General features: G+C 26.1%; 1 long non-coding RNA gene across 1 annotated transcript; it reads left to right on the forward strand.

Moving 5' to 3' along the window:
* Nucleotides 1-4680: 4680 nt before the first annotated feature.
* LOC147816391 (uncharacterized) lies at nt 4681-12135 on the forward strand. The gene is made up of 3 exons (XR_015433297.1): nt 4681-4795; nt 8032-8113; nt 11992-12135. It is a non-coding gene; the product is annotated as an uncharacterized LOC147816391 (long non-coding RNA).
* The last annotated feature ends 4506 nt before the right edge of the window (nt 12136-16641 follow it).

A 16641-nucleotide genomic window follows, 5' to 3' on the forward strand; every position in this document is an offset into this window, starting at 1 on the left:
TATCCATTTTATAATAATCTAGCAAATGCAGTCGAAATATTCTACTTAAACATAAATGTATAACAAATAGAAGTTTGGGAAAACAATTTCCAAAAGTTTCAAAATTATCGTCTTATTATGCTGTTTTTTAATTAATGCTTATACCGACCTGATTTTACAAAAAACCACAATCTTACAACTCCGTATTTGTGGCATTGAAGTTGCGCGGAGGTTATAAAAAATGTCCGAACATGATTTAAATTTTTTATTGAAAATAAATACGTAATTAAAGTGTATAAGTACCTCTAACACACATAACAGTAACACGCGTAACTTTTCGTTACGTTTGTTGCCTTGAATAAAATTAATTATTAAATTTTAACTATTGGCAATTTTAATTCGAGAATTTTTTCCGTTGCATTTCTTGCCCTCTTAATTCATGAAACAAAAATTTTTTAAAATTTCTTTTTTACTAAAGTTTTTACAGAAAAAAATGCAAAATTATGTTACGTGTGTTACTGGGAAATTAATCAACAAATCAATTAATCAAATTAATAATTGATTAATCAACTTTTAATCAAGCAAAAAAATTCAGGCCGAATTAAAATAATATATTAAACAATGATAAAAGAATAAAATAGTTATATTTATTACTAAGAACTATTTTATTGCTCTTTAATATTTTAAGAACTCCATTGGAATATAACATAACAAAGTAGAGAACTCCTGTTAAAATTCAGAGTGTTCCACCTTTTGTTCGAATTTGCATAAATATTTTTTATAATTCAAAAAACCATCTTAACTATTAAAAAATGTACATCTTCTAGATTCCGAAATTGTGTCATTTTTGTCTTTAGTTTTTACGATAATTTTGAAAATTTAGTCACTCAGGACCACTTTTCGTGGAATCGCCCATATATATATATATATATATACCCATGCAGCATGAAGGGGCAAATAAACGTTAAAAATACGTTCGTTCGGTATAAGGTTTTGGACTTAACGTTAAAATTACGTCAATTTCACGTGATGATTTTCACCGTTTCTTCATTCGTTAAAACGTATGCGTTAAAATGACGGTATTTTAACACTATCAATTTCCCCTTTAAATATTTCGTTAAAAATAAGTACTAAAAATACGTTATATTAACGTGTACATTTTACCCATTTTTTGACCGTTTTTTAAAAACGTATAATTAACGAAAAAGTGACGCTTTGTTGCATAGTTATATTTACGTTAATTTTTTGGGATTATAAACGTAAATTCAATTATAAAAATGCTTCTAAAAAAGGATGTGAGTGCCCAAGAAGGATATTATTTTGCGTCTCTCTTAAATTTGAATAAACTGAACAGTGTAGATTTTTATTACAATTTGTATTCTATTTTTAAATTCTTATAATTATTTTTGTTTATTTAAACTGGAGATAAATATTTGTTTGTTGATAATATTGAGTCTGCTCATTGTCAATAACTGACAAGGAAACTATGAGTTTTAATTCTTATGAAACTAAACTAAGATGAAATTAAAGAATTTCCAAAATACTGAATAAAGTAAAAATTTGTTACAACTTGTCATGCAACGAACATAATAACGTAAAAACACATGATTTAAATTTAAATCTTCTTTGTCAGGTACAAGAGTCGTGGTGTAGTGGTTAGAGCGTTCGCCTCAAAGGTACGTTGTCCTAGGTTCGGTCCTACCGGAACTTCGGTGGAATGTTGAGTTCTGGGTCTTGCAATTTTTTTTATTCAAAGATCATAAATTAAAAAACTATATATTTTTTTAATTATGCAAAAATTAATTCATTTTTTTTATATTGAAATTATCGCTCTCCATATGGGTTTTTATAAATTATTATAATAAATTACAAAGAAAATTGTCTACTTTTAAATTCCATGTTCTTATTGCAATGAAAGAAGCATTTACTTTATTTTAAAATAATGATTTAATGTTTTTTTCTTACAAAAACTTCATAAATAGTGAAAATAAAATTAAAGTATTTTGAAAAATGTATCAATCTTGTTTCTTTAAAGTAGTATATATATTCATTACTGAAAGAGAAAAAAAGCACACATATCAAAAGACAGATAAAAAGGAATTCTCATAATTAGTTTTCGTAATAAAATTTAGTGTAGGAAGTTTTAAAATATTTGTTGTTATTAAAAAACGTTTTTACACACAACAACATTTTTACAAATTTATTGAATTTTGCTTTGAATCTTGAATTTTATAATCTAGAAATTATTTAAATATAAAATCTCAATTGCAATGAGTAAATTATTTATGAAAATCATATATAGTAAAAAATAATATAAATTTTTAAAATATAAAAAATAATATAAAATAGCATCAAATATAAATAATAATTGTAAGTTTTGTTGTAATGTCAGAAAAATAATTTTTTTATCGGAGCAAGTAATGATAATTCTTTATTTCTTCGCAAAATATTATTTATGAGTGAGTTTTTGTGTATGTGAAATTAAAGTACTTTTATAAATAGTTTGAGCGTTAGTTCGGTTTCTTTTTCCTAACTATCAGTTTTAGGCTTTCTTGCATTGAATAGCCTGTTTTTTTTTCCTCGGGCAATAATGTTACATAACAGGGAATTTACCTAGGGACATAATGCTTGGAGGGTTTTAAATAGTTGATGCAGTTAAATAAATTGTTCTTAATTATTTAGATCATATAAAGAAAAAAATTTAAGTTAGGGAAAGAGAAAGTTCCTCAAAAATTTTAGTTGAGACCTAAATTTTGCAATGCTAATACATAGACCCTAAAAAAACAAACCCACCTTTAAAAAAAAAAAAAAAGATTTAAATATTTGTCTTTTTGCATTTTGACATTAGTGCGACAATTTTTTTCTATGTTCTTTGACCAAGATTTTTTCATTTAAACTTAGTTCCGACTTAATGGGGGTTTTAAGGGCCATTCTAGCCCTTGACGGGGGCGGTGTTCGATCCTCGACACCACCGAGTACAAGCGATATATGTGCTATTAAAATCTGTGGAATCGAGAGGCCTGTGGTAGGTCGCATTGCTGTGCCAAATGTACAGGGATCTGGAGAAAATTTCCTACCCCTTCAGATTTAAGTCTAAATGGATGATAAGCCTAATGTACAGCTCTAGTGCGACGCAAGTAAAACTCCTACCTTCATTAGTTCGTTGACAAATTATCTGTTTACACTGTGTTATCTGGGAATACAATTTCAACAAAATATGTTTAATGTATACATACATTGCTTTTAAAAGGAAGGCAAATATCAGCAAGCGAAAAAACAGATTCATAAAAATTTCCTTTTTTTTATTTTTTTTTAATCTAAAACACTGAAGAGGGGAAACGGAACGTTCAACGAAAATGGATCCTTCCAGCTAAAATTAAATATAAAATTTTTAATATATTATATGAAAATAACTTGATCCACGGGGAATGTTAACAACACGACGCCCTTTTTTACCCTTTTTGTTATAATAAAGTTTTCAAATCCATTATATTACTTCTTTTTTTCTCTTGAAATCGTGATTTAAAATGTGCTTTTTATTTAAATGTGTATTTTTTTATGTAATAAATATTTTAGGAATGCTTTCAAACTATTATTTTTAACACGGTCATCACCAACAACTAAAAATGATACCTAAATCATGAGACCATGCATTTATGCATGCAAATTAATGCATGTAAAATCTTTACCCACGCAGACGAGAAATACAAAAAATAAGCACGAAATATGAGAAATAACGTGTAATCGCGATATAATAATTAAAATTAACCAGAGATAAATAAATGTACATGTTGATCCCATATTATGTTATTCGATAAAACTCTTATATTGGTGGATGTAGTTAGATTAAATCTTTTTGATTTGATGGAAGACCTAACGTAGAATGTATTCTACAATATCTTTCTTACTCTCATTTCAGATGAAATAGAAATCCTACAATTTATGGTTCATTGATCAAACTGTCTGATGCACAAAAAAATCAATGTACATTGTTAGTTTTACAGTTTTAAAATATAACATAGTTAATGTCTCATTTAGTTAAATTACTAGTACGATCCTCTAACTATCAAATCTTCGATTGGAAGTGAAGTTACTGGTTAGAGGAAGCAAAAAAGTGTAAAGTTTTAAAATAAATAATCACGTATTTTAAATAATCTTGTATGTCTTCCGGAGCAGTTATCTTAATTTATAATATTTATTCATGTTTTTCTTTTTATAATAAATTATTGTTATAAAAATTTTACATTTCCAGAGCATAAAACAACAATTTTTATGAATTCATAAAAATTATAAAAAGCATTAAAATCGGGGTTTTTTTTATGTACAAGCTATTCAAATAATATTATACTAGTTAAAATAAAATACTATTATATCTCTGTATCAATTCTATTAATCAATTCTCTGTACAAATGTATTATATCTCTTATATCTATAATTTTTTTTAAAATGCTGGACAGTTTTATTTAACTTTATTAAAAATATTATATGAAAGTTATTCTACAATGTAGCATTTTATTCCAGGTTTAATTAGAATAATAATAAGAAAAATAAGATGAAAAATCAAAAATAGACGAGAAAAAAATTGATTCACAATATATATTTAAAAAATAATGTTCCACTTTGCTTCCAGTTATTTGAGTTTTTGTTTTACAAATGCATTAAATGGTACTGAGTTTCAACTTTTCACTCCTTTTCCGTGGGCACAATTTCTACACAAGGACTGTTACCCCTACACTAGACAACGCTTATTTACATTTGTTGCACGCGTGAAATATGTAGCTGTTCTATAGTGTACTTAGATACGCTGAATTCAATGGTAAGTTCTTTTATTCCTTACTTTAATTATTACTATTTAGAATGTTAATTCATTATAATGCTTCACTATCAAAGAAAGTAAATAGTTATTGTAGTTAATTCTGCTTGAAATAAACACAAATATTCTAAGCCTATCATTTGCGAAGTTTAACAAACTATGACAAAGCGTAACGATTTTGTAAAAAAGCAAGAGAATTTGTTGATTCTCATTTACTGAGTATAAAATGTAAAGAGATGAAATACAGACCCTTATATACGATTGTTTTACAGTTGAGATATTTTTAATAAAATCATGAATATTTTAAAAGTATTCTGATGGCACCTAAGCTTAATGAAGGAATATTAATCTGAAATAAGTTAAACTAGTTGCGATCTTATGTAAAGAAAATTTCCGTTTTAAAGCTTTAATTATCAAAATTATTAAATTAATGCTGCATTATTTTATTCACCTGGCAAATTTTGTTGCTATAATAAATAACAATTAACAAAAAGTAACAATTATAAGCATTATTCTGAAGATAATACTTAAATGTTATTAATCATGGTTGACTTCATACACCAAAATATGAGTAGAGGGGATATTTTCCATCTGTGATTTGTTGCACTTACTATTGTGGATTTCAAACTTGCATACATTTAAAAAAGAAAACATGTAGAGGTTTGCCAGGGGGTAGTGGCTACAAGATATACCCTTTGAGTTTCTACCCATGTTTTGTTTTCATTGTGATGATAGCCACTGGAAGTTACCAAGACTTGTTGATTATTCTGCCACAGGTGATGATAAACAAATTTTCCGGAGTTGAAAAGAATTTTAGCTAGATTTATAATGTAAATTTTTCTGTTTCACTAATTTTAGGGGATATTTCCATATCTTAATCTGTCGCACTAACTACAATAGCCAAGCTACCAAATAGATGTAAACTTGAAGTTTAAAAAAAAAAAAAAAAAAAAAAAGCATAAATGTTTGCAAGATGGTTACAAGTTATATCTTTCGAGTTGGTCCCTTTCTGTGATTTTTTTTCTTTCTTTCAGTTTCTCTGATACCAGAAGTTGCCAACACGATCTGATTATTCTGCTGTTGTTCATTTACTTTAATGAATATGAATCAAATAAAAGGGGATGTTTCCCTATTTGAACTAGTTTGTGCCAACTAAAAATGTTGAAGCAAAAAAAAAAAATAAGATTTTGTACTTTGCAAAAACTTAAAAAGAAGTATGTAGTAGAAGTTTTCCTGAGGGTTGCTACAATTTATATTCTTTGAGTTACTCCCATTCTGAGATATTTAATTTTTCGTGGATCGCAAAATACTCTTTATGAATATTTAGCCATAGGTAACAACATAGAAATACTCATTAAACTTTTAATCCCCTATTAGGGTTACTTCTGTATTGTGAGCAGTTATGCCAACTGCTAACTTTTTAAAAGAATATGTAAAGGTGTGCGAAATGTTGCTACGAGTTATACTCTTCAAGTTGATCTCCGTCTGTTAATTTTTTTTAGTTCCTTCTGGTTGCTGCATCGAAGTTGCATAGAAGATATAGTGATTATTCACCGGCAGATCATGATACGGGCATTTTTCCTTCTATTTTGCCTATTCAGTACGAGATGGCATTTTTATTAGCAAATAAGACGAGACAAGTTTATGTGTGAAACAGTCCTGTCATATTGTTATTAATTTGAGCTGTCTTATCTACTTACCTACTATTGTCTTATAAAGTATAAAATCTATTAGTTGTTGCATTTTTAAAACAGTTGAGTAGTAGCAGTTGTGATTCATGGCAGTTTCTTTTAACTTTACCTTTTTAAAGAACCGAGGGTTAAACACGCTTGATTGGTGTAAATTTTACTAGAGTTTATAGCAGATGGTTCTTCAGCCAAAATGTTGTGGAAGTATCGTCTGAACAAGCTATTGCAAGAGAAAATCTCACATGGACAAAATAGTCTTTTGACTATTTATTTTGCAACATGATATCTTTTAAAAAAAAAAAAAAAAAAAAAAAAAAAAAAAAAAAAAAAAAAAACACCCAGTTGAACATTTACTGGAAATTTTTCTTCTTATTTTTGAAACAGTTTTTGAAATTTATCAGCTAACACGATAAGGAAAATAATTGCACTAATTTTCAATATTAAATTATCTAAAGAATTATTCTTATTCAAGCTTTTATGTAAATTTACATTGCTGTTTAAAACTTTTTAAATTCTTTTATAGTTACTGTATTCTAAAAACATGCCTAGGCAGGGGTCTGTCTAGGCCGAATTTACTACCGTTTAGCGGTACCTTCACAAAATCAACTTTAGGAAAAACAGTAGTTTCACAAAATACTTTTTCTTATAATTTTATTTTTGTATTCCTTAAGAAACGATAAATCCATATTTTTGTGTTGATTTTTTTATGTAGTTTTTAATTTTTCACAAATTATATCTAAATTTTCATAAAATAGGTACCTCTCAGAAAAACGTAGACAGACCCCTTGTAGGTGAAAAAGTTCAATTGAAATTTTTATTGCTAGATTTTTCTTTTAAACAATTTTTGTCTTGGTTTTTACTTAGCTTTTTACATTTCAAAAAAACTTTGTTTTTATTAAGTGTATGACACAGTAATTAAGAATGTTTCTATTGACTTTATTCTTATCTGGAAAATATGATAATTGGAAAGCTGAGATGTAAAGCTTTAAAATTTTATTTTCAGAATTAAAATAGATTTTTCTGTTTTACATTTGTATATAATCTTTTGTTTTTGTTAGTAACACAGCATTTTAATAACATATTTCTAATAGATTATATTTTAGTTAATGTTGCTTTATGGATACTGCTTTGCAGAAAATATTATTCTTACCATAGAAGCTTTGTTGTAACAATTATGATATTTTTTTTTCTTTCTATTTTACTTTATAACTTTAGTTTTTTTATAAGTATTTCTTGTTTAATTTTTTGTTTTCCCTTTAGCCCATTCCACTAATATAGATAAGCATGGAGTAATTTCCAATTATAAATAAACTTATTTATTTGTAAAAAATATTTATTAATGAATTTTTTTTAAACAAAAATATTGCTATAAAAATATATTCTGCATTTCACCATTTTATTTAGCTAACATTCTGCCAAACCATTACTCCTTACCTCTGTAGTTCTGAATAACAAATGTGCCCGTATAAACAAAACAAAATATGTTTGAATAATTTCTATGTTTTTAAACATATTAACTGAATGAATTTTCTTTTTCATAATCTATTGAAGTACTTCTGAGGAATATCTTTGGAAAGGATCTGGCTTTGAGTATGAAGCTCCATCAAGTCTCATTTGAAGGTTCCTGAATTAAGTATGTCTAAAGAAATAACTGTATTTGAATTGTTTCCTTTTTTCTTGTACTTAAAAATGGGTAAAAAAAATTTCTTGAAATTATAAACATGAACAAATCAACTGTTAAAAATTATTTCAAATAACTTTTACTGATATTAAAAATAGTAATTAAAAATTGTTTACATATGCTTCAATAACAACAAATAAAAATACTCATAAACTTGTCTCTTCAAATGAATTATCATATATTGTAAATATATTTTACATGTACTGTAGAATCCTAATGATTTGATGCACAATCATCAGCATTTGCACTATTCAACTAATTTATAATAAAAGTTTCTGGTGTAAGATTCACCATTAGTATCAAGTAGAATGGTAAACTGTTACTGTTTTTACCTCCACTATATTTGCTGTTTTAATGTTTTATTTCACTGGCACTTAAAAAATATGTGCTTTATCTGCTTTAAATTAGTCTTTTTATTTATAGTCCTCGATAAGTTTAAACAAATTCTGAAACTTCTATTTTGCTTTTATGAATTCTTCAGCGATCATACATGATGAATCATTTAAAGGCTGAGGCTACTCAAACCAAACATTTGGCAAACATTCAAATGAATTATAAAAGGAGTAAACAACATCAATTGGAAATTCTCGGGGAATTAAGATTTATACAAATTGCTCAGTATTTCAAATCTCCATGGCAGAATCGGAACGACACAGCGACATTGTTGCAGAATTTTACATAGTTCTTGCAGAGAGATTTTCATAGCTGCCAACCCTTCTGCATTTTGCAGAAGCTATCTGCATATTTACTTATTTTAGCTATTTTTTTCTGCTTTTATGCTCAGAAGATAAGATCATCTGCATTTTACCCGGTCGCACAATAGCTAGTATTTTCTTTAAGTCAGACTGTATTGGCTATACCCCACAGCAATGCTGAATGCGAAAGGGTGTTTTCTGTGGTAAAAAAACTAGGACTCAATTCTGCTCATCAATGTCTGATGAGCAGTCTGCTCGAAAAACTTTTAATAATTAAGTCTAAAGAAGAAATACATTGTTCTGAAAGAATTTTTAGTAAAAGCAAAAGGTGCTACTAAAGGATCTTTGCAAAAAAAATTTTTTTTAATGTAATTCTTTTCCGTAATTTCCATTGAGTTTATATATAGTGCATACTATTATAGTGTAATTAAACTAATTTTAATATGTCTTAAAATTGTATATCTTTTCCTTTAATCAAGAATTAATAAATGAATATAGTACCCTCAAGTAGCTGGTCAAAATTTTTAATTTTTTTTTTTTACCTTTTCTTGTTTTAAAAAAAGGGGAGTATTTTTTTAAAAATAAATTTATTAGTAATTAGTATGCAGTTACGAACCTTCTGCATTTTTCTTGTCTATCATCTGCATTTTTATAACTAGAGGTTGGCAGCTATGGATTTTTCTCTTGAAAAGAAGAAAATATTACATTTCTTTTTTACAGAAATATTTGAACATGCAATATTTGAATCATGCATTTTGATAATCAGTTTTTGACGCACTCAATTTTCACCGATAATATCATAAATCGACGTAACGTTTCGATGATATTTTCGGCAGTTATTGATACTGATTTTCATTTGGTTCTTAACCATCTTGATATATTTAAACAATATGGAAAACTCGAATCGTGCATTTGAGTATCTATTTTTTAAGGCTATCTATTTATTTTTTTGAAATTCTATCTAATTTTTGGAAGTTATAGATGTTGATTTCTCCTTAGTTTTTAAATCTAATATTTTTTATACTATATTATTTATTACAACCTAATTTCAAAGTGTAACATGCTTTTGAGCAGTCCAATTTACGTAATTACATCATATATTTTTTGGGGGGAGGGAGGGGGCAATTACTACTATGGATTTCATGATATTCAATATTTTTTTATTGTGATGATTATTTACAAAATGTGAAGAAGCAAATAAAGTGTGTGTTTTCCCACCAACAAAATATGAGAATATCACCCATAATATTAAAAAAAAATATTTCATGTTAAATTAAGAAAATCAGTATTTTTTTTTGTTAACACAGCGTATTAGCCATTTTAAATTAGCAACATGTGTGTTTGTTTGTATTAAATGTATTTTGCAATTAGATATTAGTGCTGGAGAGTTTAGTCGCAGATAGCTCAAAAACATTCTGCCACAAGATTTCAAATTATCCTTGTTTTAATTTTAAAAAAAGCCAATTGTATATATGTTTATATTTATTTATTTGTGTACATCTGCAGTTTTCTACAATTCCGCATATGAGAAATTGAACTTTCAATATTGTTAACTTAATCAATGATTTTATATCTATGACTATACCTATGATATTTTCTATTTATATGATATATCTGTCTATGATACTTTATTTTTATAAAGTATCATAGTATCACATTATGGGTGATATTCTCATATTTTGTTGGTGGGAAAACACACACTTTATTTGCTTCTTCGCATTTTGTAAATAATCATCACAATAAAAAAATATTAATAATCACTTTTATTTTTATAAAGTTTTTTTTTTCAATAACTTCTGCGCTATATTATAATGCTTACATTAAATGAAAAAATTTTTGATTTCATACTGTTTGAAAACATCTTTTATCTAAATATCTTATTTTTACCAAGTGAATGTTTTTGTGTTTATTATTTGGTGTTTAAGTATTAATGATTAAAATGTTTTAAAACACGATTCATTGTGTATAATAAGGTTGCAAAAAATGCTTACTTTTTTCTAAAAGAGTTAGGCTGACTAGTCTTCATTAATTTATTATAATTTCTTGCATTTTACTGTATACATTTAGCATACTTATGTTCAAACTTTTTATTTTAACAAAAACTATTAAGTAAAATTTCTGTTAAATTTAAGTTTTGTTTAAAAAATTATGCTTATGCTTTTTTGTTTAAAAAAGCATTAACAGAGGCAATTGTAAAATGTAATTCTTCACTTGAACTAAATAATATATAGTTTAATAAATTACTGAATTTGTTAAAATTACTCCTTTTGTATATTAAAGATACTGTTTGTGTTAAAAGGCATAGTATTTTTACTGTTTTAATAAATGAGAAATTAAAAATTACATAACTGAAACTAATGGAATTGTGTTTCTGAACTACAAAGTTCTTGCAAAATATTCTGAAGAGGAATGAAAATTGCAGCTAAGGAAGGAGCAAGAAAAAAATGAGAGAGGAAAATAAAATTCTGATGATAAGTAAATAAACTGAAAGTATAGGGCAACTTTTAGGAGAACTTCACCTGACAACAGGCGCGTGTCGTGGCAAGTACTGTGGTTATGAGAAAAAGTCATTTCAAATAGGGGTGTTTTGTGAATAGTTTTGTCTTGATTTTAGATCACCGGGGGTAAACCAATTGATACCTTTATTTCTCCATTGTTCCCCCATTAGAAATGTGCTCTTACTTGTTACCATAGCAGCCGACAACACCAGACTAAAAGCCTGGAGGAGTTCTCCTCTGAGCCACATAAAAAATAATTTTATGTTTTGTTTATAACTTACTGCTGGCTTCAATGTAAGATTTAGCTAGGATAAAAATTTTTTTTTTATGAAATACTATTCTAATTCAGATTTGTGCTGTATATGTATGTAATTTTGTCGTGTAATATGTGACTAAAATTTGTAAAATAGATTTTCTTATATCTAAATATTTGGATGTACTCAATCGATATATATTTAGTAGAAATTCCATGAAAATAATAAACAGTTTTAATATTTTTTTTAACATTTTATTTAACTCTGTATTTTATCTAGTCAGTATTGCTTCGTTTTAGAAATCTACTGTTGGTTGAAACATTTTAATATTATTGTCCGGCATATTTTTTTTTCATATGCTAAAATAGTTATTTGTTTTCCAGGTACATTGCAGTGAAGAGGTGATACAAACAGCGGGGTGGAAGAAGTTATGAATAGATATATTTCTGATCTGTGGCGATGTGTTATAATTGTAAATCTGTATATTGTATGATAGTTGTAAAATAAATAAAACTTAATAAATCTTATTTGATTTAATGTTTTTTTCTGTATTTAAAATTATTAAGTTAACTGCTCTTCTGGATTAAAAATTGTAATTTTTACGAACATATGACTTAGAAAAATTGTAATTTTTGTAAGTAAACAAATCAAATGGTAAATTTGGTTAATATATATATTTTTTTTACTTCGTGTGTGTGTTAAAGTAAATTTTAGTTAAATTTTTCAAGCTAAAAACTAAAAAATATGCATTTAAAAAAAATAAAAATAACCCAAAAGCATTCTAGAAGAGTAGATAATTTCAAGCAAGCAATTTGGAAACATGGATTTAAGGAGAGCAGTAGACTTCTTAATTATTAATTTGAACTATAAAAAAAATAATATTCTTTCCATAGGGGTTTGGAAAATCATGTAAGTATTGAGTAATTTTTTCTCCTACCAATTCTTTATATTACAAACTTTTAGGCATGAAAAATTTTGAAAATTCCTGAGAGACATGAAACTTCGTAAATAAACTAGTATGTTGCTGTAAAGAGGTAGTAAGATTTGCATTCCATATTCGTTGAGTTATAATTTGAATTGTAAAAATTTGCAAAAAGTGAGATTAAAAACAAAAAGCTTTTTCTAGGATTCTTAAAAAAAAGCACTAATTTCGGCTGTTTTGCGTAGTTTTAGTTTGATAAGAATTAAAAGTTTTTTTTTAAATAAAAAATAAATGCTATATTTTTTAGTGTAATTAGTGCAGCGTAAACATTAAAATACGGAATGGTTTCTTCCCTTCTTAGTTAAAAAAATTAAAATTACGTTAAAATTGAAATTTAGTTAAATTTACGCGAAAAATTTATTAATTCACCTAACTCAAAATAAGCGTTAAAAATATTGATAATACGTAAATTGTACGGATTAAATCCGTTTGTATTTTGGTTAAAATAACGTTAAATGTGCGTTATTTTAATAAAAATAAGCGTTAAAAACACGTAAATATTCATGGTGAAAGAAACGAATTTATAGAACCAAAAATAAACGTAAATAGTTGGTGAAAAAAGCGTAAAATATGCGTTAAAAAAGAAACCTGCTTGGTTAAAATCACGTGAAAAATTGGTCACGAAATTCACCTTGGTCAAAATAAAGGCAAAAATCCGTTATTTTTACGTTAAAAACAGCCCAAATATTAACGCATTTTTAACTAATTCTAAACTACCACTTGAAACGTAAATAAAACGCTTTGAAAAAACGTTTTTTTGCGCTAAACCTTGTGGCATTTTAACGTTATTTTCACGTAATTAATACTTATCGCTGCTGCATGGGTATATATATATATATATATATATACATATATATATATATATATATATATATATATATATTATATATATATATTATATATATATATATATATATATATATATATATATATATATATATATATATATATATATATATATATATATATATATATATATATATATATATATATATATATATATATATATATATATATATACAAGCTAAAAAATTGAGAAAATATGGAAAAAAATAAAAAATAATGACAAGAGAAGAAAATTATTAACAGTAATTTTTTAAAAGTATTTAAAAAACTTATTAATTATTTTCGTCTTTCTCTTTGTTTTTATTGTGCTATATATATATATATATATATATATATTAATATAAATGATATATATGATGATATATAATATATATGAGTATATATGTATATTAATTATTATTGACTTTGAATTAAGTTCAGTCAGTAAGAAGCTTACATAGAAGATATGTAGCAGTTTATAGGTGTGCGTGGTCACTAACTTTTGTACTTATACCTAGTATGTTGATTACACCACATTTTCATAAATTTAATCTTTTTATAACTTGATAAATATTTATTCTATTGAATTTTCAGCAAGTGTAAAACTTACGAAAACTTTAATTACTTATGAATAAAATACTGAGCTAAACTTTTTCAAGATAAAATTTTATTACATTTTACCTCTTATTTTTATTCAGTCAATATTACCATGTGCTAATTTATTTCTCGATATAAATTAAGCTATTGTATCCCAAATATAGAAAAAAAAATTATCTGCATTCAGTATTGTTAAATTAATTTTAAAATGATGATTTTTTCACCTAAATTAAAAAGATGGTTTTTTTAAGTCTTTTAGCGTTATGTGTTTAGAGATTATATACATAAAAACACTGTTTTAATTTTGAAAAAAAAAAAAAAAACAAAAAAAAACAACAATTTTTTGCATTCAAATCATTAACAAATAAAACGTTATAAAAAAAATATTTGCCTCAATGGAACAATTGAACACTTAATAAGATTAAGTATTCAACTACAAAAAAACATACGAAAAAGTTCAACCAAACAGAAAATATTGCCTTAGGATATATGATCTTAATTAGCTGTAGTACAGTTTTACATTAATTAATGCTTTAATTGAAGCTTAAAAACTTTTCACAGCTCATAAAAAGTTTGTGATGCATTTCCAGAAAAAAACAATTTTCGAGTTTTTTTTGTTATTAACGGAATATTGAAAATTTACGAAATATTTTTATTCAATAAGATTTAAAAAAAAAAGCGTCCTCAGCAAATAAATTTTTTGAAAAAATTTATTGATCATGAGCAATTAATTACTTTTAAGGGGTTATTTTCTTAGAAAATGCTCTTTTTTAAATATTTTAGGACTGTAATTAATTGCATTTTAATACTTTTTTGAAATTTTTATGCGAGTTTTTTTAAGAGAATGTTTTACTGAAATGTTCAAATTGTTTAAGCAGATATTAAATTACACGCAAATACATACATTAATATTTCTAGAAAAAAATTGTCTGAATTTATAACATTTTAGTAGTTTTATGACTATTTAAAAATATGATTCATGTTTAAAATAGCATCATCTTTACTAGAAAAACAATTATAGGCAGAATTTTTTAATATATTAGCTATGCAATAGGAAAACTTTTGAAAATCGGGTAAAATTAGCGTTATCGTTTGTTTTTAAATGAAAGTTTTCAGTTTTTATTTCCTCTTAAATTTGCACTACTAAGCTTTTATATACTGTATATATACGTAGAGTTCTGCATAAATGCTGACAAATTTCCATAACTCTTTAAAAAATAACTACAAGGCAATTTGTTCATGTTCATAATTCTTTGAAAATATCGGATGCCTCTCTTAATTCCTTGCTCTGTCTAACTGCGCAATAACAACATGTTTTTATATGCCATATTTACAGTTAGTCGTTGCATTTTAAAAAATTCAAATGTTTTAAGAGGGTTCAAGACTAATTGTTTTTTAAGTGTACTAGCTCTTGTACCATTAATGAATATGGGGCATAAATTATTATTTATTTGTTTCAGGGTTCATTAATTATTTCCTCCTGCTTAACTCTAAGTGATGAATCTTTAAACTACTTTTGTACTATTATTATTTTTTTTTATGTAGTTAATATCATGTATGTCTTAAAAAATATAAGTCAACTGCAAGAACTTCTTCAGTCACATCTTTTTTCTTAATAAATATATGTTGTATCTGTCTGACATATGAAATTTTTCTAAAAACATTCCAGGCTCTAATTACTGATCAATTTCCCGACTTTTTTTTAGCTTCGGAGAACTTCTTAGGGTATAAAATGACTTGTGAATTTTTGCACTTTTGAACCATACTTAAATTGTATTCTTCGGTGGATTTACCCTTTCCTCTTTTAATGTAATAAGTCAGAGATAATATATGGAAACGCTGTTTTTTTTTCAATCTCAAACATAATGTCGCAAATACTGCAGAAAGCATATGAAATTTGTGAAATTTTTTTATTTTTCTTTCTATTTCTGCAAGACACTTAAGAACTAGTCTTGTAAGAGAGTTAAGGCTTAAGACTTCTATAGAAAATTAAACGCAGCTTATGCTGCAGAGAACAGATGAAATTTGTATACATTTTTTACCATTCTTTTTAACTCGTCAAGCCACTTAAGAACTAATCCCGTAAGAGAACTAAAGCAAGTTCTCTTACGGGAGCCTATTAACCTTAAGCCTTCTATTCAAAATAAAATTTGAAAAGTAATAGCCTTGTATAAACTTGAGTTACCTTCGTCTATTCACATCACATACTCGTTTTAAACATTCCACTATCTACCCATTCCACTTTTAAGCCTGCAAATACTGCCAAGTTATTAATTATGCCATAGTTTATAGCATCTCTACTGCAAAATGTAAAAAATTGTTTGACAAAATTCACACTTTTTGTCCAAAACAATAAGAAATTTCTTCTGTCTAGGAAATTTAGCATTGTTCAACATTTAAATGCAATTAAACTAACTTCAGCAAAAATTAAATGCTTAAGAATGGTATATTTGAGAGTTAAAAAATTCTCTCTGCATGTGGGAATTTTGGAAGTAATAATAACCATGATTGCGAAAATAATAACTGAAATTACGACCAAATTCTTGCCTTAAAATTTAAAAACTAATATTCGTAAAGTTCTTGTTAACACATCAAGTATTCTTCTTCTGAATTTAAGACATTTATTCGA

Source organism: Parasteatoda tepidariorum, chromosome 1 (genome assembly GCF_982258835.1).
Source record: "Parasteatoda tepidariorum strain Cologne lab strain chromosome 1, Ptep-v5.0, whole genome shotgun sequence".
NCBI classification, from domain to species: domain Eukaryota; kingdom Metazoa; phylum Arthropoda; class Arachnida; order Araneae; family Theridiidae; genus Parasteatoda; species Parasteatoda tepidariorum.